This window comes from Gobius niger (assembly GCF_951799975.1).
Source record: "Gobius niger genome assembly, chromosome: 11".
NCBI classification, from domain to species: Eukaryota; Metazoa; Chordata; class Actinopteri; order Gobiiformes; family Gobiidae; genus Gobius; species Gobius niger.
This window is the reverse complement of record NC_136862.1, coordinates 5,446,873-5,459,716: the sequence shown is the minus strand read 5'-3', so window position 1 is coordinate 5,459,716 and position 12,844 is coordinate 5,446,873. Positions and strand designations below refer to the sequence as shown.

The 12,844-nt window shown below is 40.0% G+C and overlaps 1 protein-coding gene across 1 annotated transcript in view; it reads right to left on the bottom strand.

Annotated features, from left to right (window-relative positions):
- The window catches only part of zbtb16a (zinc finger and BTB domain containing 16a), a 328,754-nt gene that overhangs the window by 276,612 nt on the left and 39,298 nt on the right, over nt 1-12,844 (bottom strand). The window lies entirely within an intron of this gene.

Here is a 12,844-nt window from a genome sequence, read left to right as displayed (position 1 = left end):
CATTTTCATATAAATAGCTTCTTCTCGATGCTGTGTTTAGATTTTTGTTTTTACAGCCTTAATTATACACTGACAGCTACAGAATCACAGTTTTTGCACACTTTTTTTTTTGAATAGTTAACTCTTGTGCGCATGTGATCCATCTTTTTTCCCTTTGCAAAGCTGACAGTGACCCGCCCATAGATATTTGCGATTATATTACTAATGCCTTTCCGGTGTCTCTCCTCTGTCTGTCGCGCCAGACTCAAGTTTCAAGACCCTTTACGCCGCTCTTATCACGGCGTTTGGAAGTGGTCACCTATTAAAGCACACACTAAGCCGGGGATAGTGGAGCTTTTTGTTTACCGGTTTACAACTGTTCGCAGGTAACAATGGGCCCTCTGCTGTTTGTCGGAGGAGGGTCAGAGGGACATTCCAGCGCGGCCAGATGACACACTGACTTCAGACTGACACCATTAAAGCGCATTACAGGCCAATATATTAGCAGCGGCCATAGTAAACAAAGCTACAGTCGTGCACTGAAGGAAGGTTGACAAATAATGCATTGTTTTGTAACTTTCTCCATGCAGAATCGCTAAATCTTATGAATCGGTGCCTCCTGGAGAGCTAACAAATCAGATATTGAAGTGTTTTAGGAAACTGTTCGAGAAATATGTATTTGAGGAGTCAGTATCTTACATTTGGGGACTGTTTCGACTATATTATACAAAACTATACAGTGACAACAAGACAAATATGGTTTATATGCAGGTAGCAAGTCAAAAAGATTGACACTTTTATTGCCTCCAAATGTTTGACGGGACACATATATTGAGATTTAATGCCCGCTGGAATCAAATGTATTGGTTTTTTTTTTAATGACATTTAATTCGATGACTTGTAATGCTTTTAAATTGCCTTGAATAAACACAAAGAAAACATTTGGAAACCGTCAAATGCTTCAGCTAAACGTTCCTGAAGTCCACGTTATATTTAGGCCGTTTACAAGTGGATTCGTTTTTTAAGGCCCGTACTTTTAGGGGGACAAAGTAAACATATCCTGTCTTAAGTTGCATGAAACCATCTACAGAAGACCAATCGTCAAGTCCTTGAACAAATGAGAAAAGTTAAAACATTTTTGGCTACATTGCGAGACATCCCGGCCGCCTCTCGCCATTGGTCCAGACCCCGCTTTATGTGCTCGTCGCTCAGTTTGGCCAAATAGCTGACCACTAGAGTTTGACAGGGGCCATTGTTATCGTCCCGGGACAATAAGAGGGGTGAGAGTCGGGCGGGAGGGGGTCAACCCAAAACTTCAACCCCCAACTCTGGACACGAAGGAGGGAAGGGTGCGGGGGACAGTGTTCAATATAGCCTTTGTCACTGTAATAGAAAAAAAGTATAGATTATAGACTAGATTATCTAAATATGTATTATTTAATGAAGGCGAGACACAGCAGCTGTTTGTTTGAATATCTCCGACGCTCTGGTGTTTCCCACGCTTATTCATTCACAAATATTCACAATATGTTTGGTATCCACGTGTTGCACGAAAGCCAAAAGAGAGGACAACGTAATCTGAAGATGGTCACTTCCTTTCTTGTAGTTACGTTAAAAAAACAAACATGAGAAATAGATAATACAAAACAGCAATGCCCACACGTAGTAACCCCTACAGCACTGTTTTGTACTTCACATTATAAAGATGTCTGGATATCTAATTCCTAGCATCATTTATTGTACTTTGAACCACAATAAACAAGGCCATATTTGCAATTTTGCTTTTCTTCATGTGTTATTTATTCAAAAACTAAACCAGATCCAAAACCTTCGGAGAAAAAAAACAACATCTTTGTAACTAATATATCAACAAAATGAAATCATAAATGTAAACTTGTATGTAAATTTCGACAATTTTGGCCATTTATTTCTTATTTTTATTTGAAAACAGTGACAGAAAACTTGAAAGACCCTTTTCCTTCAAATTTATGTCAGTAATCCACAGCAAAAGTTTCACATTGATATTTTTCTAAATTGAATTTGTTTTCCTTTTTTACCTGCAGTGTCTCGCCTTAAGCAAAAATGAACAAAACCAGCAGTACCACTTCTAAAAATCATTCTCAAAATTCGATTATGTTGCGACCGGGGCAATTTGTAACCATTTAAAGCAACAGTGTTCAATAATAGTCAAGCTGAAATGATGAAGCATACTTAAAAAAAAGTACCAAAATATCACCATAGTAACATAAAAGACTAAGAACTAAGAGTAGCCCTGCAGACCCCCGTCCTGAACAGAATCTAAATTCCTCAGGCTTCGCGTTTATCTTTGGTTTTGTTTATATTGCATTAGCTCATCCCCACTTAACCAAAGGCTTTACCGTTCCATTCCCCTAATCCCTCACACTGTCCATTACCGGCCACATGCAGCTCTAAGACGTCGCGGGAAGTCGCCAAAGGTCCGGTTTTAGCACAAGAACTTACATATTTTACCCCTGCCCCTTGTGTTGTGGAAGAACCCAGCGTCATGTTAATGCGGGATGCCCCGTACAGACAGCAGAGCCCAAAACCCCACGGCGACGCACAAAAGGCCGCGCAGACTCCCGGACGATTGTTTTTCCGGAACCGATTTTATTATTTCGGCCAAACACAATGGCGGCCGGGGGTGAGAGGTCGAAGGGAGCCCGAGAATTTGGACAGATGAGGCGGCGGGGTGTGGAGAAAAACATGGGTAGTGGTATTTTGAGATGGTTAGCAACTCAGTACGTGAGTAGAGTTTTGAGCATCTGTACTTCATACTCTTTCTACGTCACTACGTTTCTATAAAGGCTCCAAAGTATAAAGTACATTTGTGCATTTGCTTTCTTCATTTTAAAAGCCTAATAATGCACACTCTAGGAACAGCAGGGGCACCGTGTAGATGTACTGTTAAATGGCACTGGCTCACCGCAAGCATAAAGGTTTGTCCCCGTCTTGTTTTGAACTCCCTTTTTGAACCGATTTGTTCTTCCTACTTTGAACACTTACGTTTTCTCTGCAGCCTAAACTCACTTGTATTGGAGTAATATTTGACCTGTAGATTCGGTACGTTTTTTCTCAAGTAATGACAGGGTTTCTATAGGCAGCAGCCAATCTAATGTAAAGCTTTTAAATACAGTTTTTAATGCCCCAAAAAAACTTCACATTTCATTTCTTATTTCTTACTGCTTTGTTAAAGCAGTACTAAATAAACTTGTTAACCTTAATAAATCCTTTTCGTAGTCCCTCTGGGGGTAATACAAGTGTTAATGGGATGTTTGGGGGGTCTTTCATCTCCCCCTGGTGTCTCTGGCCAGAAAACCACACTTGCAGCTTTTCCCTGCACCGGGTCGGAGCCACTAATACACACAAATGGAATTACGAAGAAGAAGCTACCAGGCTAACGGGCAAAGCTAACTGCAGGCTAGCACCACTTAAACAGTATTTACAGCCAAGTTTGAGTGAAAAAAAATATCTTCATAGGTGTGATTGGATGTGAAATATACTTCTCTCCCTTTGTCTTTTCTGTCAGTGTAGTATTTACTTTCACGGAAAATTAATGAGTAAAAAAATGCAACATGCTACGACACCTGCAGTGGTGCTTATGGCCTCTAGAGGCATAAGTTGCTTAGTACTGCTATAACATTCAATCAATCAAAGGAATGAGGGGAAATTTTGAGTATAATCGGACACAACAAGCAACTTTTGAGCTTAAACTGTGGACAATTTCTGCCTAACCTGCAACTGAATGCCATTATTTTACCCTCAAAAAATATATTTAACACCAGTTTGAGTTTAATTTAATGCATTTGAATGACTTTCAAAGCCTTAATGTTGGCAAGACCAGAATGCACCAAAAACATCCCACCATAATGACTCATAATTCAGGCAAAATCATCATATTTACCCCATTATTCACGACAGTGCCAGTTCTAATTATTACATTAGCCGTAAACAAAGTTCAGACATTTGCATTTTGACAGATTTTCCACCCAAAAGCCATCTCCTGGTGCGTAAGCATGACTTTAAAGTGGAAAAGCCCGGAGCGTTCTGACGTAACCCACAGTAGCAGCAGCAGCAGTCCTGAAATGACCTGTACATGTATGTGTGGCTCGTGTTACGCTGCCCTGTGTACATTTTTTTTCCCTCCCTCTGCGGGCTCCATGTATGTTTCTCCAGCCCGGGACGAGGGGGGCGGGGTGAGAGTGCAGGAAGAGGAGCCGGTCTGTGGAGTTATGTAGGTCACAGGAGTCACCTCAGGACAATTGGACTGAGCCGTGTGTAAAGCGGCGGCCGAGGTGGAAATGATTATCAGGGAAAACACCGGTCAAGCCAACTCTTAATTACATAACTCTCATGCGGCTGTGGTTGGAGTATTTGAGAGATTTGAGTAGGCAAGTAAAAATATCTGAGTATTTTTGCACTTAAAGGGACAGTTTAAAAATGTTAAAACTATTTCCTCCCCCTACATGTTCCAGCCATGTCCTAATGTGTAGAATGAGCTCAGACCTGTTCACCACAACTACCTCTAAAATCCTGCACTGTCACTCAGAAAGTTGTTACTTCGGGTCTGAACTGCCGTCATGCATGAGCTTAATATAGAAGCTGCAGTTACGTGTAAGACCTGAGGTGGCAGTAGTGAGCATAAAATGACCAACTTGCATCTATTCTCTTTAAAGCATGTCATTGCGTTTAAAATGACATACAAAATCTCAGTTTACATGAAAATGGAAGTGTTCTTTGTTATTCTAAATGCAAACAAACTTATTCCACTAACTTGTTTTTTTTAGAATAATTAGAACTACTCAGAATAAGAGAAAAAAAATCCATACATCAGTTGTTTTATCAAAAATATCACTTTTTATTATGAGTCTTTTGCTTAACATTATATTTTGTTATTGTCCAATTTCAAAACATAAAATCAGCTCGTTAACACATTCATTGACCGTCTAATGTTAATCTTTACTGCAAACCTCACCCCCCTTCCCACAAATGGTACGTCCCCACATGTGAAACATTCTTGCCCCGGCCCCTCGCAAATCTGCCGACTGCCCTGCGTATAATTTCACTTTTAACTGAACCACCTTATTTGACAATAAAATCTTTGAATCTTGAATCTTAACTCTTTTCACCGTGGGTTAATCTGCAAGCTAATAAAGTTTCATGGAATCATGGAAAGTAACAAGTAGTAGTACTAGTAGTAGTAAGTAAAAAGAATAATCATTTTAAGGAAGAAATGACATAAAATTACTTTGCTTAGGAGATTCAGTTTAAAGTTGGAGTAGGTTTGGTCTAGTCTTGGACAAGTTAAAACCTTGGTATTGCTTTATATTAAGGTGTGCATAAGGTTAGGATTATGTTAATTTATAATAGTTTAATAAACAGCTTATTAATATCAATACAAGCCAATTATTCATAGCCTATTCATTACTACCTTGTTAATACTTGGCGAGCACACCTTAATATAAAATGTTGCCAAAACCTCTTATTGTTAATGGAAAAAGCATTTTTTTTCTTAATTTACATTATTTTGTATCTATTCAAGTTATAAAGACATATTTGAATGTAAAGTTAATTCGTCTGATTTCCTGTTCCATCGGCACTAGCATTTTATCTGATCTTAGATTAATTCATATCGACTCAAACTCAACATTAAGTGCGACGGTGGCGCAAGTAGAGTGGGTCGTCTTGTGACTTGAGGGTGGGCGGTTTGAATCCCGCAGGCGCACACAGTCGCCGTGTCCTTGGGCAAGACACTTCACTCGCATAGTGTCTGTGTACACTGGTGTATGACAGTGTGAATGGGTGACTGGTTCCGTGATGTAAAGCGCTTCGAGTGATCATTTACCATTTATGTGTGACCCTTTTCCCACTGCAATTACTCTTTCAGTTTCACTCACTTTTTAGGGCCACTACTTTCTGCTTCAACTATAATTTAAAGCCATACTGTGTAACATTTAATTCAAAATACAAAACCTTTAATTATGCTGTAGTTTTATTGGTGAAACAATCTCTCATTAAAGCTCTCGTCTATACTGTGGGGGGACTCGCCTCTCCTCTAACCTGACTTGTAACTTCAGCTCGGAGCGGGACAGCACCAGCTTGTTTCCATGGAGATGCACATACATTAGTTCCAATTCCAACTGCTTTCGATAACCCATTGCCAAAAAAGTTGAACTGTCGCGGTCTGGAAGCGCATTTATTTTGATGTTTGCCGCTTGTGTGCAAGTTTTTTACCGAAGAAGCGTAAAAGCTGGAATGTTCCGCAGTGTGGCTTTAAATATTTGGGGCTGTTCCACCTCTGGTCCTCACAACATTCCCCAGCGTGCGCCTCTCCTCTCTCCGCTCCCACTCGGGACAAAGGCTAAAGTGTCCGGCGGGGGGAGAAGGTGGCGATGCCGGGTCGGTGGGGGTCGACCCCTTCTGTAGGACCAGACAGGGGTGCCTTTTCTCCCCCCCCTTTTTTTTTGCTTTTTTCACCACCACCATCACCGCCGCCTTCTTCTTCTCAATTCTAATCCCCGCTGGAGTGGTCACAGAGGGGAGCACGCCCGCGGCCTAACACCCGTGAGAGGCTCCATTGTCAAGACGCATCGGGCTCCGTTACAGTGGGGCCCCCCCTCGCCCCCCCCAATGCTATTTACAGTAGAGGGTGCTTTTCATCGGACCGGGGGTAGAAAAGTTGATCAAGTCTGCACATATGGAAGGGGTTGCACCATTATGTAAACTATATTGCAAATTTCAACTTTCGGAACAAGTTTGTAGAAGCCTTAACTACAGGGTTTAAGGTTTTTAGACCCCATTTCTTAAAGAAGGGATACACTGGAAAAAGGTTAATTAACTTAAGGAACAAAATACATTAAATTACTTAAATTAGGAGCCAAGACCAGACCAAAGCTGCTCAAACTTTAGATTTATAAAGTTTGAGCCTGGTCATAGATTTGATACAACCTCTTATTGCTAATCTAATAATTGCAGTTTTTGTCGATTTGTCAATTTTTCAATTACTTAGTCTGAGCTGGGGTCCCAAAATGATTTCAATGCATGAAGAGAAATATGGATTGTGTTTTTGCTGTAATTGTTAATTGAAAACATTAGTGAATTGAGCTCAAAGAGTAACGCAAACTGCGTTACATGTAGTTTCGTATCACTAAACTTGATTTTAAATGTCTTTTTGCGTGATATCATCTGTGTTACTCATTTGTTTTTGCAGTGTAGGTCCTGGATTGTTCGCATGGTTTGGAAAGTTTGGGAATCCCTTTCTACCAATCCCTGGCAGAATGGCTGGTGTAATGTTAGTGATTAGTGTTCCCCCTAAAATCCTGATCTAAAGTTAGCAAATTGCTGCTTTATCGACGATTTAACACTCTCGATCCCAAACTCTCATATTGTGGAAAGAGTATTCCACCTTTGAGTTCTTTTATTCTTGACAGAGAAGGCGTCAAACTTTGTGCCAGTTTGTGTTTCATGTGCACGGAAGAGATGATAACCGTGAAGTGGGACAAAACTTCTGTTTTTTTTTTTTTAAACTTTAGTCTCCTCATGTATTCCTGATTTAGCGATTACTAAAATAATCCCTTTGACCAAGTTACAGTAAGAGCGGCTTCTCACCGGGGTCTAGTGAAATCGGAGCTGGGGAGGCAGCGCAGGGGGTTTAGGGCTTTGGGAGGAGAGGGGAGGGTAGGTAGAGGTCCACTGTTTGTGCTCAGCCAGGCCTCCACTACGGGTCAAAGGGCGCCGGGGGGTTGGGCCGGAGAGGTTACAGACCTGACTCTTGTGCGGTTGGTGGGACTGAGGGGGGGGGGGGGGGGAGGCGCCAATGATGAGTTGCACCCATACAAGCTGCTCTGATGTGACAACAGGAGGAAGGATGTGGTCTGGACTGGACACTTGGCTTTGTGTCACCAACGGCTGTTACTCCGAGCCACAAGTCAATTAACAATCGAAGAATTTTATTTTTTATTTTGTATATCTACATTTTAAAAAACAAACTGTTTAGGTTACAGTTTCTATATTATTTATTGTATTTTTTCCTTGCTTTTTTATTTGTATTGATTGTTCATATAATTTTGTATATGAAAAATGATATACATTTTTCAGATACAAAAATGTACATCATTTTTGTATTCATGTATTCATTCATTCTTTTAATGAAGAATGAATACAAAAAAATCATTCTTTGTTTTATTGATTACTATTTGATTATAAATGTGTATTATGCTTACAAATTTGTTTAATTGTATTCATGCATCTATTTACTTATTTTAGATTTTCGGATGTCTTTTCAATAATTAAATATTTATTCATATTTTTTTTAAATGATCTTTTTCAAGTTTAAGTCCTTTAATCAGGGTTTATATTTACAGAAGCAATTTTTTTTTTTAAATCTGTACATTCTTAATTTCTTAAGATTGGCAAACATTCATCAATTTGAAGAAAAGTAATTTGACGAAATTTGAGAAATTTAAATTTAATGCCAATATGTATCCAACTTAATGTTTTTAATGACATTAAAGACCTTGATTTTGGCACAATTCAATTAATGACCTTTAAGGCTTTTTAACGCCCCATGGAATTCCTGTTTATTCATTCATTGACGTCATCCTAGACAAATATAAATGGTCAGCCACTCATAGAACCATAGGTTACACCAAGTTACTATTCCTTTACCCAGCAGAAACTTTTGCATTTCATGGCATTTCATATTTACCCAATGGCTACAGATCAGAGACAGATTTAAAACTGCACTTTTTTGGGGGGTGAGTGAAGCTTTTCCAACTCGCAAACGTCCTGGGACCCCTGCACTAAATCCGAGTCCACATCAAAACTGCTTTTGATCTTTGCAACGAAAACAAACAGATAAAATTAGAAAGCAGAGGATTCCAAGAGGCAGATGTTTCAGTCGATTCAAATCAATATCAGATGTCACTGGCAATTTTGGAAACTTAATAGTTTGTGGGTGCAGAGTTTACCCATAGAAACAAAACAAAACATACAACTAATACATTTTTCCTTTGGCTAAAAATCTTAACTATGTCCGGCTCTTGGCAACTAATATAATGCTTTATCTTTGCCCACAAACATGATGGGCAACAGTGAGGCTTACACTTATTGAACTTTTACCATAAAATATATGAGTACTACATGTACATTAAGTAAAGTGTCATTTTATGTGCCATGTGTAATACATTTAGTGTGTTTTTGACCTTTTTCGAGTGTGCATAATTTCATTTTTGAATGCTCTCTTTAATAAACCAAATAAACTAAACTGAACTAAACCGAACTAAACTAAATTCTTAAAAGTTAGTTTGTATAATCTGCATTTTTATTTTGATATTCCATGTTAGATTGTGTATCAACAATACCACCCATTAAGGACACATGAATCTAATTACAATTACTTTCACAATTACCAACAAATCTTGCATTTAACCTTTTTTTGACTGCACATTTCTTCTTTTGGTTCTTAATAGAAGAAATCAATTTATTTATTGCATTGACCTTTCAGACAATTCAGATTTTATGGGCGTCACGGTGGCGCAGCGGTTAGCATTCAGCTTGAAGGTCCTGGGTTCGAATCCCACCTGTACGGGGCCTTTCTGTGTGGAGTTTGCATGTCCTCCCCGTGTCTGTGTAGGCTTCCTCCAGGTACTCCGGTTTCTCCTACCACTAAAAACATGTACAATAGGCCAGGATGAATGAGAGTGTGTTTGAGGGGGAGACAACAGATGGATCCGGTGTGGCTTGCTTACATGCATGAGACCCAAGTATGTTCATTAAAGAGACGAGATGCAAGTTGGTCATTTGATGCTCACTGCTGCCACCTCAGGTCTTATGCGTAACTGCAGTTCAGACCCGAAGTAACAACTTTTTGGGTGACAGTGCAGGATTTTAGAGGCCGTTGTGGTGAACAGGTCTGAGCTCATTCTACACATTAGGACATGGCTGGAACATGTAGGGGGAGGAAAATTCTTAGTTTTTACATTTTTAAACTTTATATAGTCCCTTTAACATGCACTGTCCCGACCAAACAAAGCAATTAATAAAATTTGATTTTTACTTCCAGCTCCCAGAATGAATGGAAAAGGCAGGACTGAGCTCTATAATCTCACACTGACCACACTAAATCCACTCATCTTGCCTTGTGTATGTATTTTAAAATTAAGCAAGTAAGTAGCCTCACTAGAAGGTCCTGGGTTCGACTCTGGTCTCCTGTGTGATTCTGAAACCTCTGTGGAACTTTCACGGACAGATAAACCTCAAAAACAGTGCCGTGTTACCTACCACAACTTTTGACAAAACAACTTGACGCACGGCCAAACCGGAGGTCGAACCGCGGCTACACTTGTCTTACAAATTCCCCAATAACAAATCTGTACGGCCCGATACTTGACAGCCTTTATGAAACCGTCCAGCGCCGGAGCGTTCAGCGCCGGACAGCGTGAGCTCGGGCGAAACGGCGGGTCAGGGGCTAAGTGAAATATATCCCCGGTCTGAGGCGTGTGGTGGAAGCTGAGGGTTAGAGATAAGAGCGCCTAGACGTGGGCCGATAAGCACCCAACACCTGTTAGATACACTCGCGGGAGGCAATGAAAGGAGGAAGCCCGCCGGACGGAGAGAGCGCAAGCAAAAAAAATGAGAGGGATTCGCCAGTGTGGATGTGGGGAAAGCAGATCCAAGCTGTCTGCGAACGGACTGGGCCTGAGAATTATTTCCAAAACAAGATTATGCAAGAGACTGTAAACAGGCGAGAGGTATTTGCAGAGTTGGGACGTATTCGTTGTTTCCGAGAAGCGATTTGCAGTCCGTTTGAGACGGACGACAACAGGAAAAGTTGAGTGGTGTTAAGTGAGTTTAACATGCACGTCGTTTTACTGGGAAGCTGCTGGGTGACGTGGGGAAAAGAACCGTGCCGGGACTCGTTTTTCAGACAGTGTGGGGGCGCACAGTGACCGTTATGGGATGTTTACCTCTTGTTAAGTCACACCTTGGGCTAATTTGTAAAAAAAAAAAAAAGTTAAACAAACATAACAAAAAGGTGTAGGGGGTGGGAAAGGTTCATTTACAGTGGTAGCAAGTTATTTTAAGCTTTTCTAGAGTCATTTTAAAGTCACAAATGGGAATATCCCATCAAATATCCCATCAAACAGAGGAATGAGGGAAGAATTCAATATTCTAAAGTAAACTGGACGGGAAACAACAAACTTAACAGTAACAAATGTTCATTCATCATTATTTTCCATTTTTACCCACTGCTTTTAATGACATTTAAAGCCACACTGTGTAACATTTTGGATTATACTGTTGCCAGCGATGCTAATGAGCAGCTGCTAATGAGCAGAAGAATAGGTTTGGAGGACGACCCAACCAATTTAAATGTAACATATTTGGCTGCCTTTTTGCCAACATCTCCATGGAGACGAGCTTTTATTGCAAACAATGAAAGAGGAAGTCACACAATATGTTAGTGAAAGATATGAGTCTGAACGGCAACATGTTAAACATCCCGATTCTTCTTCACAACTTGCAGGGTCACTTTTCAGATTTATAGTCGTAGAAATGCTAGAAAACTCACCTGAGTTCATGAAATTGATACAAATGCTCTGAAGTTAAATTCGTTTTCCACAGATGTTTGAGTTTACAATATACTAAAAGGAGAAAAAACTACCTTGGTTCCAGAAACTAGAAAAAAAAACAGGTATAGTGCCTTTAATACCCCTCTTTAAAGGGCATAATGACACACATCAGACACAATTTTTGATAAAACATAGTTAACACAATTATATTTCAGATTTTAGTTTGACAATTTTTTTGTGATGTTTATAATTTCACTCCCTCATTGGACACTGACAGGAAGTGACATAGAATGAGGCAAACAATTTTAAACCGTTACCGTCCCAACCATGTTATGTCAATAGACACAGACGGCATCGCATCACGGAAGGGGGCTTCGCCAAGGGTGAAAACAATATCTTTTGGGAAACACAATCTCTTTTTAGCCATTTTCTGGTGGAATGTGAACTTATTTATCACACATTAATAAAGTCAAGTCTATATCGGGCCCATGTGGATATTTTCTCACAGCAGATTGTTCAGTAGAAGTGAAAAAACGGCAACATTAGCATTAGCATGAAGCATCATGTTAGCATTTTCTGTTATTTATGTATTTATGGGCTGTTGAACCACTTTGCTCCTCCCCATGTCTTTGTATCTTTATTTTTTAACTACATTCATAATTCAGCATTTGTTAAAGTAGTTTTTGAATAATTAGAGAGTTTAGATTTTACTCCAAATTGTTTTCCCCCTTAACTGTTTTCAAACATGACCATGGTGATTCCAGAGAAGCCGTCTGTATCAATGGGAAATGAGTGAGTCAAACTGCTATGGAACTTTACCTCTATCATTATCATTAAAAATTCTAATCTCTTCATTCAAATGCTACAGCTATTATCCATTTAAATATTTACAAAAGCTTTCAAACCTGTAGTGCCATTTAGAGCCAGCTGCACATAACACGTGAGCATTGCTTGTACAGATACTAAAATATTGCATGAACGCTAAACTGGACTTTGGAGGCGACTGACCAGCGCCCAGCCCCTGCATGTGTGGATAAAAGCCCATTGTGCTTTTACACCGCGCTTAATGGCATACGGCGCGCGCCCTACAGCATCATTTGTAAGGTCAGCGGCGAGACAGCGGCTGGCAGAAATGATGCCGTTTGACTCATGACATGTCACCGCCACCCGCCACAGCGATCAGTCCAGGAAATGGAATGCCGCTTTTTCTATATATTCTTTTTTTTTTTTTTACTATGGCTTTACGCGGAGGGCCCAGGGACACGAAACACAAC